Source organism: Schistocerca nitens, chromosome 1, assembly GCF_023898315.1.
Source record: "Schistocerca nitens isolate TAMUIC-IGC-003100 chromosome 1, iqSchNite1.1, whole genome shotgun sequence".
Classification (NCBI taxonomy): domain Eukaryota; kingdom Metazoa; phylum Arthropoda; class Insecta; order Orthoptera; family Acrididae; genus Schistocerca; species Schistocerca nitens.
The window spans coordinates 212276128-212300310 of NC_064614.1; positions in this window are offsets into that span (position 1 = coordinate 212276128).

Genomic DNA, 24183 nt, shown 5'->3' on the forward strand with positions numbered 1-24183 from the left:
TCGAGCACCTATTCATAATGCAAGGCCTATGGCGGGGTAGTTACACGACAATAACATCCCTGTAATGGACTGGCCTACAAAGAGCCCTGTCCTGAATCCTTTAGAACACCTTTGGGATGTTTTAGAACGTCGACGTTTACAAAATTACACAATAAATTGCTTGTTTTGAAATGGATAGTAGTTCCCTTACATACACTCCTGGAAATTGAAATAAGAACACCGTGAATTCATTGTCCCAGGAAGGGGAAACTTTATTGACACATTCCTGGGGTCAGATACATCACATGATCACACTGACAGAACCACAGGCACATAGACACAGGCAACAGAGCATGCACAATGTCGGCACTAGTACAGTGTATATCCACCTTTCGCAACAATGCAGGCTGCTATTCTCCCATGGAGACGATCGTAGAGATGCTGGATGTAGTCCTGTGGAACGGCTTGCCATGCCATTTCCACCTGGCGTCTCAGTTGGACCAGCGTTCGTGCTGGACGTGCAGACCGCGTGAGACGACGCTTCATCCAGTCCCAAACATGCTCAATGGGGGACAGATCCGGAGATCTTGCTGGCCAGGGTAGTTGACTTACACCTTCTACAGCACGTTGGGTGGCACGGGATACATGCGGACGTGCATTGTCCTGTTGGAGCAGCAAGTTCCCTTGCCGGTCTAGGAATGGTAGAACGATGGGTTCGATGACGGTTTGGATGTACCGTGCACTATTCAGTGTCCCCTCGACGATCACCAGTGGTGTACGGCCAGTGTAGGAGATCGCTCCCCACACCATGATGCCGGGTGTTGGCCCTGTGTGCCTCGGTCGTATGCAGTCCTGATTGTGGCGCTCACCTGCACGGCGCCAAACACGCATACGACCATCATTGGCACCAAGGCAGAAGCGACTCTCATCGCTGAAGACGACACGTCTCCATTCGTCCCTCCATTCACGCCTGTCGCGACACCACTGGAGGCGGGCTGCACGATGTTGGGGCGTGAGCGGAAGACGGCCTAACGGTGTGCGGGACCGTAGCCCAGCTTCATGGAGACGGTTGCGAATGGTCCTCGCCGATACCCCAGGAGCAACAGTGTCCCTAATTTGCTGGGAAGTGGCGGTGCGGTCCCCTACGGCACTGCGTAGGATCCTACGGTCTTGGCGTGCATCCGTGCGTCGCTGCGGTCCGGTCCCAGGTCGACGGGCACGTGCACCTTCCGCCGACCACTGGCGACAACATCGATGTACTGTGGAGACCTCACGCCCCACGTGTTGAGCAATTCGGCGGTACGTCCACGCGGCCTCCCGCATGCCCACTATACGCCCTCGCTCAAAGTCCGTCAACTGCACATACGGTTCACGTCCACGCTGTCGCGGCATGCTACCAGTGTTAAAGACTGCGATGGAGCTCCGTATGCCACGGCAAACTGGCGCCATTCAACGGCCAACACCGCGGTTCCTGGTGTGTCCGCTGTACCGTGCGTGTAATCATTGCTTGTACAGCCCTCTCGCAGTGTCCGGAGCAAGTATGGTGGGTCTGACACACCGGTGTCAATGTGTTCTTTTTTCCATTTCCAGGAGTGTATATGAGAAATACCTGTATACTTGAGATTCAGCCTTGTTGAACCCCATACGTGATTACCCGCTGCTTACGTACATTTGTCCAGCTATTTAGTACAACTTCCTGCATTCTTTTGGTTAGATATGACATAATAAATTGGTTGACTATATCATCAGTTCCATAAAACCTCAGTTTATCTGGAATGAAATTGTGATTCTCGCTGTAAAGCAGCTTAAATAGGTCACAGACAATAGTAGCCAGTGCTATTTTGTTTTTACCAAAAGAAGCATTTCCCTTTCCTTTAGGAAAACGTTGTTTAGTTCCTCTAGTGATCCACGATTTTTACATTTTTTAATGTCCTAAATGATTAGCATTTTCAAATAAACATATAAATTTATCATAAATGTGTCTGACTGCTGCTGGGGCACTGGAAACGGTCTTAAATATTCGTACATTGCTCCATGGTTTGGGGTTAACCAGAGATTTTTACTCATAGCTAGGATCGCTATTGATCGGTAGAGCACGTACGGAGGGGTAACAGCGATGCTCGGTGATGTGAAGTGAAAATATTGACGAGATGGGCAAAATGTTACCGCAGGTGAAAAGGGAATAGGCGGTATGTACGAGGGTTGCCCAGAAAGTAATACACAGCAATTTCTCTTTTCAACAATTCTTTATTGAACATAACGAGAATTACACACACGAAAGAATGGAGTTATATCTATACACCCTATTTATCTACGTAATCTCCATTCCGTTCTGTGGCCTTCCTCCAACGCGAAACAAGGGCTTGTATGCCCTGTCGATATCAATCCTTGTTCTGGTGGCGGAGCCAGTGCTGCACTGTGTGAACTTCCTTTGCTGATTGACAGATGCAGCGCCAACTGTCGAGTAGTAATGCGTCCGTCCTCGCTGCATGTCACATGTGTCAGCTGTGAATGGTCTCCCCGACCGCTGCAAATCGTGGAGCTCCGCCGAACCGCCTTCTGATGACCTCACCCTCCGTGCCCAGCGACTAACTGTACTTCTGTCGTCAACAGATGCTCCATAGACTTTGCGCAAGCGTTTGTGAATATTTGCCACAGTTTCTTTGTCTGCAGTGAGAAATTTAATGACGGTACGTTGCTTGTAACGTACATCACCTACAGACGCCATTTTGAACCTGTCCTGCAGCTACGCTATCTCTCGGAAGTGACGGAAACTTGGCGCGCTGACTCAGGAGGCTTCAAATAATGTATATGCAACGTTTGGAATTCGTAGCAATATTTTCGGCTGAGAAAAAAAAAAGTGGTCCGTTACTTTCTGGGCAGGCCTCGTAATGTATTTTATGCGATACCCTTTACAGGAGCACTGCATGTAACCAGAATTGTTCCAACAAAACCAAGTCTCCAGTTCATCTCACCTATTGGAAATGTTACGTTTTTATCCCATATCATGTCACTTCTTCGTATTGTTATTGCTTAATGGTTCAAATGGCTCTGAGCACTATGGGACTTAACATCTGTGGTCATCAGTCCCCTAGAACTTAGAACTAATTAAACCTAACTAACCTAAGGACATCACAGACATCCATGCCCGAGGCAGGATTCGAACCTGCGACCGTAGCAGTCGCGCGGTTCCGGACTGAGCGCCTAGAACCGCTAGACCACCGCGGCCGGCTGTTGCTTAATATTAAATGACATGACGTGCTCCAGGAACTCGTTATTAACCTTAGAGTCGTATTCTCATGTGTTCTTTCTCTTTCTTACAGGAGTTCCAATTCAATAGGGGCTCTGGAAATTTTCTCGAAGTCTTTCTGTATTTCTTTACGACCAATCGACGACGATACTCGCCTGTAGACAACATCACAGTGAACTATTAAGGCCTGTCAAAAAATGTGAAGCATTCAGAAGGGAAAGATGAAACTAAATGTAACTTCACTGGTTAATATGGTATGTAACGGTACTTCTGTGACTAAAAAATCGAGCCTACTTTACTTAGAGCCAGGCTGTATGAGTTCACTTATCAGAAAGAAGTTGCAACCCATTTGACGTGGATGCACGACCTAGTTCGACTGGGGTTGTATCCTCGCCTGAAGCAACTGGTGTAACTGGTCCTTGATATCCTGGGTACGTCCTAGCCGCTTCCACATATGTTCTATGGAGGTGAGTTCCGGGAATTTCGCTTGCCACAGGAGTACCTCAACATCACGAAGACGGTTCATCAGCACGTGGCCTGAGTGGACTAGTACAGACCTATTGAAAAATGACACTACAACGCCGTCGAATTATAGTTAACAGATTGGAACAAGTGATGTACGTGACAGCAAAACGTCAGAGTTTCCCCACTCACTACTAGCCATGATCTGAGGTCGTACCTGATGGCTCGCCTCACCTTTGAGTCATGAATAACACCATTGTGCCTATGGAAACATTCTAAGAATGGGACCTCTCCGCAGATCGCTTCCATATTCGTCGACAATGTTCATCTGTGGCAGCCCAGAAGCGCGATTCATTGGTGAACACCATGCGACGCCATTCATCTCCAGTCTATCGTTCCTAGCCGAGGCATCACTCTAAATTAAGCCGTTTGTGTTATGGCGTTAACGGTTGCCTACGCATGGCACGGTGATTTCCTTGTCCGGCCTCCGCGAATACCCGACCAGTGGTGCAGGATGATACAGAATGTTGTACGGAGTCCATTACTTGCTATCGGATGGATGTGTGACGGGGTTACGACGTGAAGATGTTAATAAGTGCTTGGTGTACAATACGGTGATCCTTGTGGCGATCAGACGTGGTCGATCAGCTCCGTAATTACGAATATGCCCGCTCTCAAGTTTCCATATGGTTCAACATCGGGTCCCACAAATATAGACGTCGCGCGATTCAACCAGCTGGCCGAGTGGCGATCGAGGATGAGCTCCCTTTCAAACTCTGTCAAGTTCTGAGAACGCTGTCCTACAAGAATGCGCGTCGCACCCGTGTCTTTCTAGTGGTCATTCAAGATCTGAAGCTCTCGCGCCTGTCTAGCCTAAAAATCCAGGTAAACACCAACAATAGTAATGCTCTCTGGTGGCCATTCTGCCTGTCACAGAGAATTGCAGCTCTAACCACTTACATACCGCCCTTTGTGTTTATTTGTACACTATGTGATCAAAAGTATCCGGACACCTGGCTGAAAATAACTTACAAGTTCGTGGCGCCCTCCATCGGTGATGCTGGAATTCAGTAGCCCATCTTTAGCCTTGATGACAGCTTGCACTGTTGCAGGTGCTGGAAGGTTTCTTTGTAAATGGCAGCCCATTCTTCACGGAGTGCTGCACTAAGGACAGGTATCAATGTCGGTCGGTGAGGCCTGGCACGAAGTCGGCTTTCCAAAACATCCCACATGTGTGCTATACGAGTCAGGTCAGGACTCTGTGCAGACCAGTCCATTAAAGGGATGTTATTTCCTTGTAACCACTCCGCTACAGGACGTGCATTATGAACAGGTGCTCGATCGTGTTGAAAGATGCAATCGCCATCCCCGAAATGCTCTTTAACAGCGGAAGCAAGAAGGTGCTAAAAACATCATTGTAAGGCTGTGTTGTGACAGTGCCACGCAAAACAACAAGGTGTGCAAGCCTCCTCCATGAAAAACACGACCATACCACAACAGCACCGCCTCCGAATTTTACTGCTGGCACTACACACACTGGCGGATGACGTTCACCGGGCTTTCACCATACCCTCACCCTGCCATCGGATCGCCACATTGTGTACTGTGAATCGTCACTCCATACAACGTTTTTCCACTGTTCATTCGTCCAATTTTTACGCTCCTTTCACCAAGTGAGGCGTCGTTTGGGATTTACCGGCGTGATGTGTGGCTTATGAGCAGCCGTTTGACCATGAAATCCAATTTTTCTCACCTCCCGGCTACCTATAATAGTACTTGTAGTGGATCCTGATGCAGTATGGAATTCCTGTGCGATGGTCTGGATAGGTGTCTGCCTATTACACACTGCGATCCTCTTCAAGTGTCGGCAGTCTCTGTCAGTCAACAGACGAGGTCGGCCTGTACGCTTTTGTGCTGTACGTGTCCCTTCACATTTCCACTTCACTAACACATCGGAAACAGTGGACCTAGGAATTTTTAGGAATGTAGGAGTGTGGAAATCTCGCGTACAGACGTATGACGTAAGTGACACCCAATCATGTTCGAAGTCCTTGAGTTCCGCGGAGCGTCCCATTCTGCTTTCCCACGATATCTAATGACGACTGAGGTCGCTGATATGGAGTACCCGGCAGTTTAGTTTTTCTGCATCGTTGTTGCGTTCATCTAGAGATTCATTAGCAACTAGCTTCTGAAGCTGTTTTTATACAAAAATCAACAAATTTGCAACCAAAAATTTCATACCCGTATCATACGAAAAAAAATTCATATCATGGGACAGTTGACATGCCAACATTCGTAACAGATTCCCTGATGGTGTGTGATCGGGCATAATCATTTCTTTCAATTTCTTCCCGTCTGTATCGACGGTTGTTAATGTACAGGATGGTCCAGGTCGCACGTCATCTTCAACGTCTTCACTGCCTTAGAGACTTATACCACTCGTAAATTCTTGATTAACTCACCAAAAGCAATATTTAAAATTTTTAAAATTTTGCTACAGTTCATTCCGAGAAAGTGCAAAATTCCCGTTACTGTCCGAAAACACGTCGTACAGGTTGTTTTTCGTTATCTGTGTGTATTAGCAATGGGAGTCCAATAATGGATCTGTGCAGTGGGATAATCTCTCCCGTTCCATCCGCATAGAACCGTACGGACCTCAGCGCTTGGGTACACCAAATGGGCTGTTGGCAATGGCGGCGGAAGCTGTCGCCTGTCGCCGTGATACACGACATTTCAATTTCGACAGTGGGGGCTGCTATTTACAGCTTGACGGACGGCGTTGGCAGGGTCGTCTTCCGTCATCCTCGACGTGGCGTTGGCGTTTGCACAACCGGCTTCTGCGAGGGCTCTTGGAAAAACCGCTGTTGTGACGCATATATGAAAGATACTTCGTTTGTCCTTCCTTAAATCAGTTTTCCAGATTTCTCCTTTATTTACGTTACTGATCGCTCCAAGTACAAATGGAATAACTTGGTCGATCTGTTATAAAATGGTGTTGCTCCCTTCTCAACTTCTGCGTCTCTTTCACGTACTTCGACTCCTGTAAATGCAGGCTGAGATCTGTACAAGTTGTATATAACATTCCCTTTATTATATTTTATACACGATTCAGGGATTTCAAAATGTTTATTTCGGTCAACATCGTCACTGTTTTTTTTTTACCTAAAAAAGCTTAAAATTGGTATTTGCCTTTCTCCCACCAGCTAGGACTCCACCAGGCGTTCTATTACTCCATAGGTATTCGTGTTTCTGTTTCGTACCAAAGACTTACTAATACAGTGCTTCGTAAATACTACCATTAGCTCCTCCCAGCTTTGTAGTGTACAAAAAGTATTATTATTATTATTATTATTATTATTATTATTATTCGTGCTGTCGAATAAAGGAATTTTCCTCTCTTTGAATGCGAATCTCCACATTCCGGCCATCATACATAGCGCTGTACTTATAACAAGGTGTCAGATTGGGTTTTAATGTTGTGGAGGCAATACATGTGCAGGGTATTACAAAAGAACAATGAAGATAAGATGGATAATGTGATTCTTGAGTTTCTTCCGGAGCATTTGATAATCAAAATATACACGGGTGTGCTGCCGGTCTATAGTGTCCAACGGGCACAATATTTCGGCGATCATACATGTCGCCTATGGCTGCTCAGGAGGAACTGGGTTCGGTACGGCGGCGGCCGATTTAAATACCCTCCGCCCGCGGCGCGCTCACTCCGCCGTCCGCGGTGGAACAGATTGCGACGGCGTCTGAGATGACGTCGGTGTGATGGCTCAGTCCGCCGTGGTCGTCACAACTATACATTTGCTCGATTTACTCTTGATTAACCCAATCGCTGGTTCCCAAGCCTTGCTAAGATCATAGCCACAGACGGTTTATGAGGTCGTCATTGGTGCGAATTTTGATGGCCTCTCTAACAACGCTGTCCCAGTATCTCGACGTCTGTACCAGAATCCTCGTGCGTTCATACTCCATAGCGTGATTTTCCGACAAACAATGTTCAGCGACCGCCGACTTGCTCGGATACATCAGCCGAGTGTGCCTCTGGTGTTCACGGCATCGATCCTCGACGGTACGCATTGTCTGACCAACATACAAATTGACACGGAATCTGGTACACGCCGGCCTTCCTCAAACCGAGATCATCTTTGGCGCTCCCCACCAGTGCACGAGATTTATTCGGAGGACAAAACACAGTTACGACCCGGTGTTTCTTCAAAATGCGGGCGATTTTCCCCGAGAGTGCGCCTGTATATGGTGCGCCTGTACATGGAGAACGTCGAGGAGGAAGCTCTGTCGATATCCGAATGGAAACGTACTTGTTTTTTCCGTTACGTGGACGACACGTTCGTCATCTGGCCACATGGTATGGATAAACTTCTTGACTTCCTCACACATCTAGACTCCATACACCCCAACATCAAATTCACTATGGAAACTGAAACGGAGGGTAAATTACCTTTCCTTGACGTCTTGGTCAATAGAAGGGCTGACGGCACCCTAGGTCATGGGGTGTATCGGAAGACAACGCACACTGATCTGTATTTGCACGCAGACAGCTGCCACGACCCTTCACAAAGGAATGGGGTACTTAAAACTCTAGTAGGTTCGAATCCTGCCTCGGGCATGGATGTTTGTGATGTCCTTAGGTTAGTTAGGTTTAACTAGTTCTAAGTTCTAGGGGACTAATGACCTCAGCAGTTGAGTCCCATAGTGCTCAGAGCCATTTGAACCATTTTTTAAAACTCTAGTACATAGGGCGCGCACTATCTTTGACGCATAGAGTCTACCCCAGGAATTGGAACATCTGAGAACTGTATTTCGAAAAAATGGGTACTCAGAGTGGCAGATTCAACGTGCTCTACGCCCAACCACTACAGCACAACCTGTGGAGATGGATGAAATCACGAGGGAGTAGGTAGGCACTGCGTTTATTCCATACACAGGCGCACTGTCGGGGAACATCGCTTGCATTTTGAAGAAACACCGGGTCGGAACTGTGTTTTGTCCTCCGAATAAAACTCGTGCACTGGTGGGGAGCGCCAAAGATGACCTCGGTCTGAGCAAGGCCGGCGTGTACCAGATTCCGTGTCAATGTGGCAAGTCGTATATTGGTCAGACGATGCGTACCGTCGAGGATCGATGCCGTGAACACCAGAGGCACACACGACTGATGTATCCGAGCAAGTCGGCGGTCGCTGAACGTTGTTTGTCGGAAAATTACGCTATGGAGTATGAACGCACGAGGATTCTGGTACAGACGTCGAGATACTGGGACAGCGTTGTTAGGCCATCGAAATTCGCACCAATGACAACCTATAAACCGTGACTGTGGCTATAATCTTAGCAAGGCTTGAGAACCAGCGATTGGGTTAATCAAGAGTAAACCGAGCAAACGTATAGTTGTGACGACCACGGGGGACAGAGCCATTACACCGACGTCATCTCAGACGCCGTCGCAATCTGTTCCACGGCGTGACCGTGGCGCGGGGCGCGGACGGGGGAGGCAGTGCGCCGCGGGCGGAGGGTATTTAAATCGGCCGCCGCCGCGACCGAACCCAGTTCCCCCTGAGCAGCCATAGCCTACGGATCTCCGTACCGGCACGTTCACAGGAGCTCAGTCCTGATGATGGCGACGTGTATGATCGCCGAAATATTGTGCCCGTTGGACACTGTAGACCAGCAGTACACCCGTGGATATTTTGATAAGATGGATAGATAGAGTAATGAATTAGTACTATATCGAACTGTGCTTTGTGGCAAAATTAGACTAACTTAATATGGCGCATCCTGAAGCATCAAGATACAGTTAATTCGGTAATGGAGGAAAGTATGGGATGCAAGAACCTCAGTGAGAGACCTAGGACTAACTACCGTAAGTATGTCGATGGCAGCATCATTCAGAGGTGAAGAGATTTGCACAAGATACTGTAGAGAGATGCGTAAGGCCAGTCGCCGGGCTGAAAACCACAACCCAAATTTATCAAGCTTCTGTGAACTTTCACTAATTGCGGTGCTCCATCTTAGCTGCTGTTCCACACCTGTGCGACAGCGTTCTTCTCGCGACAGAGACGTTGTAGCGTACTCTCGTAAACCCTTACTGCACTTTCCTTACAGATAAATAATCGTCATTTCTGCCTACCGTTCTGTTTACTATTCTGTCAAAGGATTACCAGTGGCTACGGCGAGATCGCGAAAAATCGTTGCTTACAGTCGCCATTTGTCTGTTGAGTTTGCGTCGGAAGTTCGCAGCCCGTATCAGTAACCTAAACGGAAATCGATTGCTTAAGGAACAAGGCGGCAATAAGAATGAGAAGAATAAGTTATATATTTGTAAATAGTTATTCTAAATACCTGCATAGTCCGCACCCAATGTCAACATTCCGCCGATCTGCTTTCAAATTTAAGTCAGCATAACGCTACTTGTCTTTGTGGCTGTCACCTGCATATTTGTCGCTCTACCAGCACGTTACTATCATTCTTCAATTTATGGCCCTGCAGTAATTTCTGCAACACAGAGATTTCTTTGAGATTGCTTTCCTCATACAGAGACGCCCTGTCCTCCTTGTTCCCCATTTCCCATAGCGTACGCGATTTAAATTTTATGACCATCTCCTGCAGGGCCGGCCGCGGTGGTCTAGTGGTTCTAGGCGCGTAGTCCGGAACCGCGGGACTGCTACGGTCGCAGGTTCGAATCCTGCCTCGGGCATGGATGTGTGTGATGTCCTTAGGTTAGTTAGGTTTAAATAGTTCTACGTTCTAGGGGACTGATGACCACAGAAGTTAAGTCCCATAGTGCTCAGAGCTATTTGAACCATCTCCTGCAGGAAAAGCACAGTGCACCTGCCGTTATTACCTTACAGGCTATGAAACGTCGTTTCTTCTAGCTGGCTATTTATTAACTCTTTCCTTCCGTCTCATAGTCTTCCGTGTATGCTCCCATGGTATGTAATAACACTTGACGACCGTAATTTGTTAAGACTAGCGTCCAGAGGGACTTTCTGACGGCTATGAAATGGGAATATTCAATGTTCAGACACGAATTCCCCACAAAGCCCATCGAACTCAGGGAAGTGGAGGACAGCTGTATAGCTGAATAGCTGCAGTTACACATTCTAGTAATAGTGTTGGAAAAGATGTCAGGGTTTATAAATTGCGATAGCTATATTTATCCTGGTCAGTACGATTTGTACAGTGCAACAAATCTGCAATGGCCGAACATGATAAAGACTGCGATATGAAAATAAGATTCAACGAAACCTACGTACTTACCAAGCAGCCAGGGATGGTGAAACGCAAATCAGAGTAGAAATTGAAATCTTAAAACACACTAACAACATGAACAGAGAGGGTGGACTCAGGCTTGCTCCATTCTGGCTGACACCAATCGAAGCCAAACAGGCCGCACTAACGACATGAGACGGAAGCGTTACCGACGAGTAACTGCCGTTGCGCCGCCCATGACCAGCAGGAGGAAAGCAAAAAATTCACATCCCATACGGCGTCGACTACCAACCATGGAACACACTTTAAGAGGCAATAGACAAAAGTAGATCGTCGCATCCTCCACTACAGGAAGCCAATTAAAATAAGGTTTCCTACTCTTTACGCCACTTGCAATCAATAATATCGTCGTCTTTAAACTTGTGGTGTAAAGTCGTGCTCAGCAGAGCAGTCATGGCGAAATAACTTCACTTGTCCTGATGGTGGTAAGTTTTTTATTGGTCAGTTAAGCAGAGACATAGAAACTGGGTCGGCTGACTATGAACACAGCTGCATGTTGCAGAATTATGTCTAAAAATTTCCTGGGAATGTACCGATTGATGGCTACCAGCTACCAGTCGCAAATCCATGCCGTTCACTTAGCAAACAAAGGACAAAAACTCAGTATGCTGGAAGCCCTGGAAATCAACAAATATCTAGTCCACAGTCATGATTTAATATTAAATGGTCAAACACAGCTCAATACCCTATGAAAACAATACTGATCGCCGTTGTATAGGTTTGTTTCCAGATCTAGAAATAAACGGCGATTGGTATTGTTTTTACTGAACATTGAACAGCCGTAGTCCCATACTCCACCGGAAGATGGAGTTACATTCACGGCTCAATAATTCCCCTCTCCTAAACTTCACTTAATCCTCTAAGTTCTCATTACTTCCTGCGCTGTCTGTTACTTTCTATTCCTCCGTTTTTATTTTTTTCATTATTTTTATTGTGATAGTCTGTGTGTCCTATATAATCCATTGTTACAATTATCAATGCTATCTTGTACTCTGTTTATGTGTCACTTTCCATATGTAATATCTCTTATCTCTTCATCTCATTCTTCAGTATTCTTCTCAGTCACTAGTTTTTACTGTGATTGTTAACTTGATTTAAGTTGAAACTTTCTGGCAGATTAAAGCTGTTTGCCAGACCAAGAGCCGGCCGCGGTGGTCTAGCGGTTCTGGCGCTGCAGTCCGGAACCGAGGGACTGCTACGGTCGCAGGTTCGAATCCTGCCTCGGGCATGGGTGTGTGTGATGTCCTTAGGTTAGTTAGGTTTAAGTAGTTCTAAGTTCTAGGGGACTTATGACCTAAGATGTTGAGTCCCATAGTGCTCAGAGCCATTTGAACCATTTGAACCAGACCAAGACTCGAACTCGTCACCTTTGCCTTTCGCGGGCAATGCTCTACCATTTGAGCTACCCAAGGAAGACTCACGAGCCATCACCGCCGCTTCAGTTCTGCCAGTATCTCGTCTCCTTCCTTCCAAACTTCGCACAAGCTCTTCTCCAAGTTCGCAGAAGAGCTTCTGTGAAGTTTGGAAGGTAGTAGACGAAGTACTGGCAGAATTGAAGCTGTCAGGACGGATCGCCAGTCGTGCTTGGGTAGCTTAGATGATAGAGCACTTGCCCGCGAAAAAAAAAGGTCCGGAGCTCGAGTCTCCGTCCGGACCACAGTTTTAATCTGCGAGGAAGTTTCATATCAGCGCACACACCGCTGCAGAGTGAAAATTTCATTCTCGAAACATCCCCCGGGCTGTGGCTAAGCCGTATCTCCGTAATATCCTTTCTTCCAGGAGTGCTAGTTCCACAAAGTTCGCCGGCCGCTGGTGGCCGAGCGGTTCTGGCGCTACAGTCTGGAACCGCGCGACCGCTACGGTCGCAGGTTCGAATCCTGCCTCGGGCGTGGATGTGTGTGTTGTCCTTAGGTTAGTTAGGTTTAAGTAGTTCTAAGTTCTAGGGGACTTATGACCTCAGCAGTTGAGTCCCATAGTGCTCAGAGCCATTTGAACCATTTTTGAACCACAAAGTTCGCAGAAGAGCTTCTGTAAAGTTTTAAATCAGCGCACACTCCGCTGCAGAGCGAATATTTCCGTTTTGATTTAAGTTGTAATGTAGGCACTGCTTTTCGAATTTACTGCTAAGGTTCTTCCTGATTTGATCCTTACTGATCAACTCTTTGCGTTTTTAATTGCATTACCTGTGAACTGAGAAAGGTGGCTTTTACGATGTGCTCCTGCCTCAATCTACACGAGTTACACATTTTTCAGTGTTATTTACAAATGTTGTACAACGGGCAGTTAAATGAATACCCAACACTCATCACAATAGGACCTTGGAATGGTTCCATTCAAAAGTAATCACTGGACGCCTCTGGGAATCAAGGCTCTGAGCACTATGGGACTCAACTGCTGGGGTCATTAGTCCCCTAGAACTTAGAACTAGTTAAACCTAACTAACCTAAGGACATCACAAACATCCATGCCCGAGGCGGGATTCGAACCTGCGAACGTAGCGGTCTCGCGGTTCCAGACTGCAGCGCCTTTAACTGCACGGCCACTTCGGCCGGCCCTCTGGGAATCGATCAGTTCCTCTTTCGTAGAACTCTATCGGCCGCTGACGGATCCACAAGCGCACCCACTCTTCCACTTCCTCGTCCGACTGAAACTGATCTCCACGCGTGTCCTTCAGGTCGCCAAACATGTAAAGACTTACTCGATGAAAGATCCGGGCTGTACGGAGGACGTTGCAGTGTTTCCCAAGCAAATCGCTGAAGTGCTAGCCTCCGTCCGACTGGCAGTGTAGAGGTGACCGTAATTGTAAACTTCTTCTCCTACTGCAGGGCTCCTCTGTTCGTCGAATCCGTCGAGCGTGGAAACATTATCAATGCGCAGCGCTATGAAGACACTTTGCAAAAACTACGAAGCGCCATACAGTCAAAACGCCCACGAACGGCGTGTGTATCTTCCATCCTACTGCACGATATTGCCGGGCGCCAAACTGCCATACGGACGAAGGCTACGCTTCAGCCATTTTGGTGGGAAACACTGAAACATCCTCCGAAAGGTCGGATCTCCTGTGTGGTTTTCGCAACTTTGACGACCAGAAGAAAATATACGTGGAAGTTGGTTTCAATCGAAAGAGGAAGTGTAAGAGTGGCTGCGTTTGTGGATCCGTCAGCGACCAGCCGAATTCAATGAAACAGGAACTGAGGATCTCGTCTTCCAGTGCGGTAAATGACTTAACGCCCGTGGTGGTTACTTTTGGATGGAACCATTCCTCGGTCCCGTTGAGGCTAGTGTTCGGTTTTCATCTGACTGCTGCTCGTAACATCATTGACGACGAAAGTCATTTAAGGGGGGTAGGACGTCAAACGATCTGACTTGGAGCAGGAGAGGCACCACTGGACATTTTATTTGCTACTGTCTATACTTTTACAAATAAATTCATAAAACTTTGTCATCATGACCAGGAAGGATTAAGGATTGACACTCATAGCAGTGGAAGTGCAAAAACGTAACAAAATAATTTTTTTTAGATAAGAAATTTCATCATTTTTTCACTTACTGTAGGCTGCATTTGTTGCTATAGGTACATTTTTCTTCACAAGTAAGAGAGATTCTTTGACGAATTTTGCACAGCATACAAACCATACTTACAGGTGTATGAAACTCTAGAATTTTCCAAATCTATTAAAAACTGTGTTAATAATTGAGATAATTAACTACAAAATTTGATGTTTTTCTAAACATAATGTTTAAAACGTAACAGTTCATTCATTTTTTTCATAAATTAAATAGATTCTTGAGTTTCAGACACCTGTAAGTATGGTTTGTATGCTGTGCAAAATTCATCGAACAGTCTCTCTTATTTATGAAGAAAAGTGTACCTATAGCAACAAATTATTTTGTTATGTTTTTGAACTTCCGCTGCTACAAATGTGAATCCTGAATCGTTCCTGGTCATGCTGACAAAGTTTTATGAATTTGCTTGCAAAAGTATAGACAGTGGAAATTAAAATGTCCTGTGATGCCTCTCCTGCTCCAAGTCAGCCCGTTTGACGTCCTGCACCCCTTAAAGTATGGTGGTGGTCCTCTAATCCGAGAACTAACGGGTTAACTAAATACAATAATCCTGTAGAACATACACAATATTATGTTCGAATAACTTACGGGTTTGCTGCCAGCCGGCAGCAAACCTGTAAGTTATTTTAACATCCAATTCGCCGGGAAAAGTTAAGGTTTCATATACATAATATTATGTTTTTCGTCTATAAATATGTGTCTTTGGACAGCAAAAAAACACAAGCAAAACTAGAAGAAGACCACAGCAACGATAGCCTCATCAGTGATAGTTATTTAAAATGTAAGGCGGTACTGAAATTTTATTATTACGTTATCATTCTACATACTAGAACCGAAAGGGAAATTAACAGAAACGTGACAGAAATTGATAGTTTCAATGAAGGTATGTGTTTATATTATTTCACTAAAAACACATTGTCGTAAAATGAAGAAATAAAAGGCGAAAGGAATTTGAAATTTAAATTGTGTGGTTTACATGTTATGGTTCTCGGTAGCGAAGGCACTCTCTCATTGTTCCGTCGTATGAAGGGGCTCGTAGTGAGGATAAGTTCTCTTTGGTCGTCGGGTGGCAGGTCTCTTGATTAAAGGTTTTAGTTTTATAACTGCGCTCAGCACCTTTGTCAAACTAGTCATAAAACGAATAACATATAACCTGTGGTGGTTTATCTGTACATTAGTTTCCTCGTGGCCTTTACGAATCTGTTGTGTGGAGCAGTGTTTTCCGACCAAGTTTTCCGAATAGCTTCCGTTACGTCTTAGAAAGTCACGCACGAGTCTCGCTTCCACACCACCTGCGCTGAGAGACTACAGTGAAGAAGTTGTTTAAAGAACCCGACACTTCGCCACTTAACAGCGAAAACACAGCACGCAGATGCTGTTGAGCACAGCTCCCGCCTCAGTCGGGTCTTTACTGCTACCAGCGTGTGGAGCGGCGGTTTGCAGCACACGTGGCTGCTACGTGCTACCAAAGCTTGCCACGTGTGCTCCAGTTGCAGGCCGCAGCCCGCATTCTGCCGCCAGCATGCTGCCAAATTTGGGACAAGCGCCCACTGGCTTTTGGAGATCCCACAAACAGTCTCATAAAAGGGATAGGCTGACGACGCCTTTGGAATTTATGACTATCGTGAAGATCCTTCGTGCCAGGTTATGCCGGCAAGAATAGCACATAAATTTCTTTCACGAGCCTCCTTGGTCGTCGTAAGTGTGATGAGGGGTGCTCCAATTGAACTAGAAGCTCTCTTATGAAACCCCATCATCAACAGTAGGCACGTACAAGCACTATAACATTTTATTTGACGTCATTGTTTCAAGGAAAATGCGAAGAATCTTTTTTTTAAAAGAGACGTTGGACGATCGTAAGCTACTGCCGAAAAACGTAGGCAAAATGTTGCTCTAGTGTAACTGGAGAAAATCACAAACACTGCACAAATAAAGCAGTTGACGAGGTAGTTCATTTCATTGTTACCGCAAGCTTATCATTGTGAATGAAACTTGATATTTACGTAGAAAATGACTGCAACCTGATATTTACGTAGATAATTATTGCATGTTTGCTAGTAGGATGGCTATAGTGCCGTAATATACGATTGATTGAGTAGCCATGTTTGTCGAGACATCAGTTAATGGAAGCGTACGATGAAAACGAAACGTTGTAGCCTTTTTGTTCCGAGAAGGAAGAATAGTTGAAAGGAATGAACAGGATATTTAGCACTTAGGTATAAACGACGAAGACGAAGGTGTAAAAGAAAGGTGAAAGGTGAATGATGACTGGGCCAACATCATAACTGGGAACAATAAATTAATGGAAGAAGTGAAAAACTTTTATCTATGAAACAAGATAACGGAGGATGACCGTAATAAGAATGATATTAGATTTCGACTTCCTCAGAGGGAGACGTGATTTTGTTCGCAGACTTCCCCTCTAGACTCGTGCCCGTTGCAAATAGCTTTTCTAGAAGAAAGGAATCCATTTCTTATAGAGAACACTTACACTACATCAGGAACAGCATCGAATACTATAACAGTTGCAATGTAGTAGGTGCACAGGTCTTGATGTTACTTCTGCTATACGGCCATGACGCATCTACTGTTTGCATTTCTAAACTGTTCTCAATTAGACCATAGATTCGTCGTTTGATACAATATCTTCATGTTTTATTTATATGTTGTGCTTTGAACCACTGACTAAATTTCACCACGTCTGCGGAACTGTTGATGTCTGATGCTGTTGTAAAGAGAAAAACCACAATACGAAAAAAAATCGTTGACGAATGCAGGAAGACTTGCAAAGGATGAACACTGCATGCAGTAACTGGCAAGTGACCATGAACATATACTGCCTCACAAATAAAGTTAAGCACTCAAAAGGGGAGGAGAAAACGAACTGAAACTTCACTTGAGAGGGAATATGATGTTATTTCAGTGATTACAAAATAGAGTAATACGAGGGTAATCCCAAAAGTAAAGTCTCCTATTACACTCCTGGAAATGGAAAAAAGAACACATTGACACCGGTGTGTCAGACCCACCATACTTGCTCCGGACACTGCGAGAGGGCTGTACAAGCAATGATCTCACGCACGGCACAGCGGACACACCAGGAACCGCGGTGTTGGCCGTCGAATGGCGCTAGCTGCGCAGCATTTGTGCACCGCCGCCGTCAGTGTCAGCCAGTTTGCCGTGGCATACGGAGCTCCATCGCAGTCTTTAACACTGGTAGGATGCCGCGACAGCGTGGACGTGAACCGTATGTGCAGTTGACGGACTTTGAGCGAGGGCGTATAGTGGGCATGCGGGAGGCCGGGTGGACGTACCGCCGAATTGCTCAACACGTGGGGCGTGAGGTCTCCACAGTACATCGATGTTGTCGCCAGTGGTCGGCGGAAGGTGCACGTGCCCGTCGACCTGGGACCGGACCGCAGCGACGCACGGATGCACGCCAAGACCGTAGGATCCTACGCAGTGCCGTAGGGGACCGCACCGCCACTTCCCAGCAAATTAGGGACACTGTTGCTCCTGGGGTATCGGCGAGGACCATTCGCAACCGTCTCCATGAAGCTGGGCTACGGTCCCGCACACCGTTAGGCCGTCTTCCGCTCACGCCCCAACATCGTGCAGCCCGCCTCCAGTGGTGTCGCGACAGGCGTGAATGGAAGGACGAATGGAGACGTGTCGTCTTCAGCGATGAGAGTCGCTTCTGCCTTGGTGCCAATGATGGTCGTATGCGTGTTTGGCGCCGTGCAGGTGAGCGCCACAATCAGGACTGCATACGACCGAGGCACACAGGGCCAACACCCGGCATCATGGTGTGGGGAGCGATCTCCTACACTGGCCGTACACCACTGGTGATCGTCGAGGGGACACTGAATAATGCACGGTAAATCCAAACCGTCATCGAACCCATCGTTCTACCATTCCTAGACCTGCAAGGGAACTTGCTGTTCCAACAGGACAATGCACGTCCGCATGTATCCCGTGCCACCCAACGTGCTCTAGAAGGTGTAAGTCAACTACCCTGGCCAGCAAGATCTCCGGATCTGTCCCCCATTGAGCATGTTTGGGACTGGATGAAGCGTCGTCTCACGCGGTCTGCACGTCCGGCACGAACGCTGGTCCAACTGAGGCGCCAGGTGGAAATGGCATGGCAAGCCGTTCCACAGGACTACATCCAGCATCTCTACGATCGTCTCCATGGGAGAATAGCAGCCTGCATTGCTGCGAAAGGTGGATATACACTGTACTAGTGCCGACATTGTGCATGCTCTGTTGCCTGTGTCTATGTGCCTGTGGTTCTGTCAGTGTGATCATGTGATGTATCTGACCCCAGGAATGTGTCAATGAAGTTTCCCCTTCCTGGGACAATGAATTCACGGTGTTCTTATTTCAATTTCCAGGAGTGTATTTTTATAAGTATATAACTCTGTTTGTATGTCAGTTGGTCATACTGTTATGAAGAGTGATCCACGTACTGTGTGTAAACATGCTCACGCCGCGCTGAGACGCTCAGTCTTGGCTTGGCAGCCGTTAAGAATGGAGGTCCAGTTGGATGTTATCGCCAAGTGCGAACTGCGCGCAGTTTTTCGGTTTTTGAATGCATAGGGCAATGCGCCTATTGAATCCATCGCCAATTGACGGAAGTGTATGGCGAGTCGTGCATGGATGTCAAAAATGTTCGTAAGTGGTGTAGAGAGTTTGCAGTTGATCGGACCGAAATTCACGACGAACAAAGGAGCGAGAGACTGTCAATTTCTGAGGAGACAGTGTTGAAGGTTGACCAAAGCATGCGTGGAGACCGGCGGATCACCCTGGATGATCTCTGCACGTTGGTTCCTGAGGTTTCCCGAAGCACCGCTCACAGAATTTAAACGGAAACATTGAACTACCGGAAGATGTGGGCAAGATGGGTGCCACGAATGCTGACTGAGGACCACATGCGGCAACGAGTTAATACTTCCCGCGCATTTCTTCACTGCCTTGCAGCCGAACAGGACAACTTTCTTGGACTCAATTGTCACGGGTGACAAAACCTGGGCATACCACTTTACACCTGAGATTAAGCAACAATCACGCCCGTGGCGGCATCCTTCTCCGCCAAAGCCGCGGAAATTCAAACAAACACAGTCTGCCGGTAAAGTCATGACAACCGTTTTTTCGGATCGGAAAGGGGTATTGTTGGTCGATTTTATGCCCACTAGGACCACAATTAACGTTGACAGGTACTGTGAGACTCTGAAAAAACTAAAACGGGCAGTTTAGAACCGGAGAAGAGGAATGTTGAGCGAGGGCGTACACATTCTCCATAACAACGCTCGCCCAGACATCGCAGGGCCAACCGTTGCTCTCCTGCAACAGTTGCAGTGGAACATAATCATCCACCCACCCTATAGTCACGACTTGGTGCCCAGTGACTATCACCTGTTCCCTAGATTAAAAGAACATTTGGCCGGAAAGCGACCCAGCTCCGACGATGAGGTGAAAGAAGAGGTTCATAACTTTCTGAACAGCATGGCGGCGAGATGGTATGACATGGGCATACAAAGACTGCCACAAGTCTACAAAAATGCAACCACTGAAATGGTGATTATGTGGAAAAATAGAAAAATTTTCAAGCTGTAAACTGATGTAAACCATTGTAGAAATAAACAGGTCCATGTACTTATAAAAAAAATAGGAAACCTAACTTTTGGGATTACCCTCGTACTTCCAAAGAAATTGCATTGTGAGCCAAATTACCAGTGTGACGTTGCACCCCTTATGCCTGGCTGCAAGCTCTGATTCAGTTGGGAACAGTGTCATGAAGCCGTTGTATGCCCTCCTGAGGCAAGCCAGTCCACAGCTGATATAACTGGTCCTTGATATCCTGGATAATAGCACTAGGTTGGAAATGTCGTCTAAGCTAGCCCCAAAAATCTTCTATTGGGGACAGATATGTCGAACACCATGAAGACAGTCAACTGAGAAAACTGTCCTCTGTGGAAGAACACGGTTGTGCTGAGAAATAACATATGAGAAGGCAGAATGTGGGTGAGGTATCGCTGTGCTCTCAGAGTTCCCTCAGTCACTAAGGCGTGACCTGAAGTCGTATCCAATGGCTCGGCTCCTGTCCTTCACAGCGATCACTCAACATCTGGTGCCGTGCGCGCCGCATATATACTCCACCACACCTCGTAACAGTACTAAATACGATGACGCTAATTCACTCTAGTGGCCGTTCCACCTGCCACAGACAACAGTTGCTCTAATCATTTGTATACCTGTCGATGGTGTGTGGGTGTACGAAGTTGCATTGACATCCGACTACATCTTTTCAGCGCTTCACTTTTTGGCAGGCAGTGTATGTAAATGTAACTTGTTTCGCATAAACAGGAGGTAACACACATTTGTCTTCGATTATATGACTGACAATCATACACTTGAAATAGAACCCAGCGTAACCACTGGTAACAGAAGCCAATTATTGAGTGTTGCTCCTCATTATGGGACAATTATAATGAAATATTAACAGAAAGAGAAGACGAAGATATAAAATTTGAGTGACAGACGCTAGAAGAGCATAGTCATTTGTCACAGAGAGATCTACTGTTAAAATTCCGAGAGATAAAAGACTGTGCAAGACGTTTACATTTATCTCGCGCTATGAACATGACGGGAAAATTAAAAGGAAATCGAGTTCATACCCAGCCTCACATGAAGTTTCTCTCATCGCGTATCATTCGATAGTGGAACAGGAAAGGGAATATGATTTTACTTCTTCATTTATTCAACGAGTGACCGGTATGGGTGATTTTTTGAGGTGTCTCGACTTCCTCTTCTGTGCCAACGTTTTTCGTGTATTCCAATATATCTCTTCATTCACAGTTTTTACTCTCTACGGTTCCCTCTACTTCCACGGAAGTAATTCCCTGATGTCTTAACTTTCAAACTTCTTCCGTAGCATCACATCTCAAAAGCTTCGATTCTACTCTGTTCCGGTTTCCCCACAGTCCATGTTTCACTACAATACAATTCTGTGCTCCAAAGTACATTCTCAGGAATTTATTCCTATAATTAATTGCTATGTTTGAGACTAAAGATTTCTCTTGGACAGGAATGCCCTTCTTGGCAGTGCCAGTCTGATTTTTACGTTATCCTTGCCTGTTCACCATTTGTTATTTTCTACCTAAGTGGCAGAAGTTCTTAACTTTATCTACTTGGTGCTCCTCAGTTATGGTGCTAAGTTTCTCATTGTTCTCATTTCCGATACGTTTGCTTACTTTCGTTTACTCTCAATCTATATCCTTTACTCATTAGACTGTTCATTTAGTTCAACACGTCCTTTAGCTCTTCTTCACTTTCACTCAAGATAGAAACGTCTTCAGTGAACTGATATCCTTTCAGTACAATTTGAATACCACTTCACACTTTTTATTTAACTTCCGTCATTGTTTCTTCGATGTGTAGATTGAGCAGTACGCGTTGTAATATAAGCGCTTCGTTCTTGGTCTTCCAGTCGCATTGTTCCCTCTTGGTTCTTGTACATATTGTGTATCACCCGTCTTTCTTCTCGCTGAATTTCGAACATTGTGCAACATTTTACATTGTCGAATGATTTTTCCAACTTGACAAATCCTATGAACGTATCTTGATTTTACTTCACTCTTGCTTCCATTATGAAGCGCAACATCAGAACTGCCTTTCACGTACCTTTAACTTTCCTAAAGCCAGATTCATCGTCATCTTACGGATCTTCGGTTTTCTTCAATTTTTCTGTATATTATTCTTGTCAACAACTTGGCTGCATGAGCTTTTAAGATCATTTTGCGAAATTCTCGTAAGTGTCCGGTCTTGCAATGTTGTGAATTGTGTGGATGATGTTTTCCCGAAAGCCTGATAAGCATACGTCTATACACCAACATGAATAAACGTTTTGTTGCAACATCCCCCAACGATTTTAGAAATTCCGATCGAATGTTATCTATCAGTTCTGCCCCATTTGATCCTAAGTCGTCCTAAGCTCTTTTAAAATCCCAATTTAATACTGGATCCACTATCTCTTCCCTATCGACTCCTGTTTCTTCTTCCATCACGTCATCAAACAAGTTTTCCCTCTCGTCAAGGCCTTCAGTGTACTCTTTCCACCTATCCGCAGTCTCCTCTGCATTTAACAGTGCAAATCCCATGTTACCACCATAGCTTTCAAATCAGAGAAGGTTCTTTTGACTTCTTTATACTCTTAGTCAGTCCTTTGGTCAATCATTTTTTTTTTTCAATTCCTTTACATTTTTCATGCAGCCATGTTGCCGTAGCTTGCCTGTGACTTGCAGTTTTGTATTCCTGAATTTCCCTGCTCGTTCTTGTACTTCCTTCTTTCATCAACCCTCTGAAGTATTTCTTCTAATGTCCATGATTTCTTCAAGTTACCTTCCTTCTACCTATGTTCTTCTTTCCAACTTCTGTGGTTGTCCTTTTTTTAGAGATGTCCATTCCTCTTCAGCTGAACCGCCTACTGAGCTGTTCAGTATCGAATTATCTATAGCCTCAGAACTTCAAGTGTATCTCTTTCTTCGTACCTACGTATCTACCTGTAACATTCCTGTATCTTCTTGCCTTTACCAATTATACCTCCTCCTCTCATGATTCTTGAACAGAGTATTCTTTATCGCTCTCTAAATTTATTGCAGAGCTCAGTTCTCTTGTCCCTCTCTCAATCCTACTACGACGCTCATATTCTCTCGTAACACCTTCCACTACAACCGCATTCCAGTCACCCATGACCATTAGATTTTCATCTCAGTTTACGTACTGAATTCCCCATCAGTATCTTTACACACTCGATCTCTTCATTTGCTGTCGCGGCGTCTGCTTGTGCGCCTGAACTATTGTTGTCGGTGTTGGTTTGCTGTCGATTCTGATGAGAACAGTCCTATCACTGAACTGTTCACAGTAACTCACTCTCTGCTCTACCTTCCTATTCATAACGGATTCTACTCCCGTTATAGCATTTTCTGCTGCTGTTGATATTATCCATGTTTTCTTTCCATTTAACTTCACTGATGCCTCCTATATCTAGATTGAGCCTTCGCACTTCCCTTTTCATATTTTGTAGCTTCCCGGCCACATTCAAACCCGATTCGTAAGAGGGTACACTTTCGTTAGTTATTTAATAATTTTCTCATGGTCACCTCCCCACTAGCACTCCCCTCCCGGAGATCCGAACGGGGACTAATACGGAATCTTTTGACCATGAAGCGATCATCATGACCCTTACTCAACCACAGGCCACATCCGCAGTAGGTACACGTTATGTGTCATTAATACAGTGGTTTCTATGGCGTTCTGCATCACCATGCCGTTGATTATTGGTGATACTTGCGGCTTTTAGGGGCAGTTTCCCATCCGAAAGGCAAAAGAGTGCGCTGAACCTCTGTCCACCCCTCCGTCCTCTTTGATAGTGGCAGAATGTAGGTGACTTCTTATGTCGGATGTTTTCAGCCACCTCTGTTCATGTTTTTTTATCAAAATTAAAGCACGGCGATGTTAAATCCCGAAATCTAACTCGTTTGGACTCGTAGTCTAAGATGCTATACCTAGATCACAGTGCAGTAGATCATACATTGTAAGGTGGTTTCAGAAGTACAGATGTAAATGTTGACTCG